The following is a 3212-nucleotide window of genomic DNA, read 5'->3' as shown; positions in this document are numbered from 1 at the left end:
GAGGTGATGGACAGCATTGTCCCAAAGGAAAATGCCAGTCCGTATACTGCACTCTCAATCCCAAGGGTTAATACGAAAACATAGGTAAACTGCCTATAGTTGTCGGCGTAATTCGTAAGTATGCTTTACCCCTGTTTCAGCTGTGGACAGGTGACCTGACACTACGGTATCCTGCACTGCTCTCATGTTGACTTGATCGCCGGGCGTGGTCCTGGTCATGGTTGATACCTAAATAAAATTTAACTGAAAATTAATTCTTGATACAACTGTATTTGCGTTGCGATATCGTCCACACTACCACGAGATTTCAACAAAGGAAAAATGTACTTTATGTACTGTGTGTATGTTTCCAGAAATAGGGATGAAGTGGATGCTTCTCACCAGAACTAAAAAGGAAAAACACGTTCGTGTTTGTAGATGTCACGGCTCCGGCCAGTACGTATACACTTTTGTAAAGGGATTATGAAATTATTTTTTCTTGTTTTCCTCGGAAAGAACGCATTTTCCTGTCTCCAGAACACAATTTTTACTTTAGTCACGCGAGCGGTTTTCTCGGGAGCGAATTCAAACGGAGCGGCGAAGGATCGAGTACAGCTGGCGGGGAGCCGTGGCCAGCTGCCGTGGGGAGAGACAGTGAGCAGCTTGACGGACCCACGGCCAAGTACGAGACACGTCATCGTGACGGGTGGTGGTCCCGCGGTAGTGCCCTGCATTTGCGTTCATCAGGAGCGGAAATCTCCGTGACGTCACTATCCGTGCCTGATCGCGCGATCTCGTAATGCAAAGCCAAGCCATCAGTGCGTTTCTCTGTAGTGTCTGACTGAATTGAGCGTACAATTTTTCCACGTCAGGTTGGGGTAAGGACGATAGAATAATTTCTGCAAGTTCTGACGACTTAACCTAACGCTGGATGCTGCTCGTTGACGCCCGACGGTCCCTGTGTAGCACATGGAGGGAAATAAACTCTAAACTATGGATAAATTGAGACTTCAGGGCTTGAGACAACGTCAAGACACGGAAAGAAACTTGGCATTTAATTACTCACACATTGTAAGCCTTAGAGAAAGAATGTTCCCCAAGCTTCAGGAGGCCAGTCGTTCCGAGCAACGTCTCCGAGGCCAGCCGTTCCAGGCTCTCTCCATGCTCTCACACGCTCACAATTTTTGATCCGTCAAAGCAAAGGCCCCTCCCATGCCGCTTGAGCCTAGCACCTGACCCAAACACGTGTTTTGCCTCGTGCCATCTATATGTGGTGGCCGCATTCAACACAAAGTAGACGTGCACTGGACCTCTACGGGGTTAGATGTTTAGTGAATGCCAACATCAAGGTGTCTACTAGACCACGTTTAGCAGACATTTCAATTTCGAAGTCGACTAGACCTCTACTCAGTTTTAGATACTATTTCGACATGTACAAAAAATGGTCCACGAGGAACCCCCGAGACGTTTCACGGGAAAAGCCTCCATTTCGCGCTGTACTGCAGCTCATGTGAATTGTACACCTTACTTAAAGGTGATGTCAAAAAAAAAAAAAAAAAGAAAGGAAACGCAGTTGAACTGAAGGTACGATCCCAGTTGTGGGTGCCTGAAATGTATGTAACCGGAATATTTAGTTTTGAGACCGTTGGAGGGATGAGAAATCGAATTTATTCAGATTTTACAGTCAGATGCACGCTCACGGCGGAATTCGTGCAACAGGGTGTGGGTCGACGTCACTGGATCACGGCACGTCACCGGCGCGCTCCATTGGGCACCATACCGGCGTTTGTATTGCTTCGATTCGACACGCTTGTGTTATCCTGCGACTATCGAGCTATCGAGCGTTATCCATATTGTAGTTTGCAATCATCATTCATCCCCAGCATGAGTGGTACGACTTGTGCTGCTGGTAACTGTGTGAGCGATCACTACTGCGAACAGGAACGGCGTCAGTCTTCAATGTTCTCCGAGGTTTTCCCAAGTCCGAACTTGAACTTCAAACGACCAGCTAAATCAAATCTATCGCTTGAGAAATGTGCAGAACATATTTTGATAACCAAACCATACGGTTGCGTGAAACCTGTTGTTGCTACCGCCTGAGCGGGACAGACTTCCCCCGCGACACAGAAAAAATTGTCGCCGTTGCTCCGCAAATTGCAACCTTGGGAACGCGCCTTTATATACACAAATGGCATAGCGGTAGGTACTGGTACATATTGCGCAGGACCGACTCACGGTCTCTCGTTGAACAGCCGCTTCAATGGCAATGGTAATAAGATTATGATTAGGAATCCTTATGTATTGGTAAACTTGTCGATCAAGGTAGATACAAAGGCGATTGCATGATGTGTCCAGTTGTCCACCTGCAACAAGCAGCATATCTTATTTTATATTAAAACGGTGTCGATCTCTTTTTGCAGTGTTAGAGGTCGCGTTCCGCATCCGAGCGGCACGCCGTTCATGATACGAAAAAAAGAAAAGAAAGAAAACAACGCCAGCAATCGCAACACCCCTCTTCCAAGTAATAACTTGCACAAGTCCTCGTGTCGCCTGCAGAGGTTGGTCGGGAATGAATGCACAAAGAGCAAGTGCGCGACGTTTTCAATAATTCCTGTGCTTGTCCATTAGAGTGAAGAGGCCTCACTGAGTGCTGCTGCTCGAAGATGAAAACCGCTTGTTTAACGCATACGTTCCTGATTAGGGTTACTGCGGTTCCTAAATAATTGATTGGTAGCATATCTGCTAGTGATCCCAAGGTACCGCGGTCTAGCCCTGCAACTTGGTTTCATGGTTACTCGACACGGGGTTATATGCGGGCGATATGAAGTCACGTATTATCCTTTCCTCTCCAGTTGGTTGGAGAGCTTGCACGTCCGTGAAGGAAAGTGCAGTTTTTGGGATGCCCGCGCGTACTAATGTAGACTAACTGCACTCATGTATGCTGAACGGCTAGCGTCGTGCATATACGAGATGTGATACTAAAATAATGAGCCTAGTTAGAAGACAATAATTATATTAAGGTTTTAGCAAAGTCGAAATAGGATGATCTTTAAAGTAGTTAGGGGAATCGCAAGTGGTATACCAGGGAACGATTAGACACTGAGCAAACATTGGTTTTCAGTGGAGTGCCCGTGGAGTGGAGTGGAGTGCGTGGAGTTGGAGTGCAAATACAGGTGCACAAAGGACCAAAGACCTCGGGACAAAAACGAACCCAATGAAAGCGCATGCGCAGT

The sequence above is a fragment of the Ornithodoros turicata genome, chromosome 1 (genome assembly GCF_037126465.1).
Source record: "Ornithodoros turicata isolate Travis chromosome 1, ASM3712646v1, whole genome shotgun sequence".
Taxonomy (NCBI): domain Eukaryota; kingdom Metazoa; phylum Arthropoda; class Arachnida; order Ixodida; family Argasidae; genus Ornithodoros; species Ornithodoros turicata.
The sequence above is the reverse complement of the archived record's forward strand: the minus strand, read 5'-3'. Positions refer to the sequence as shown.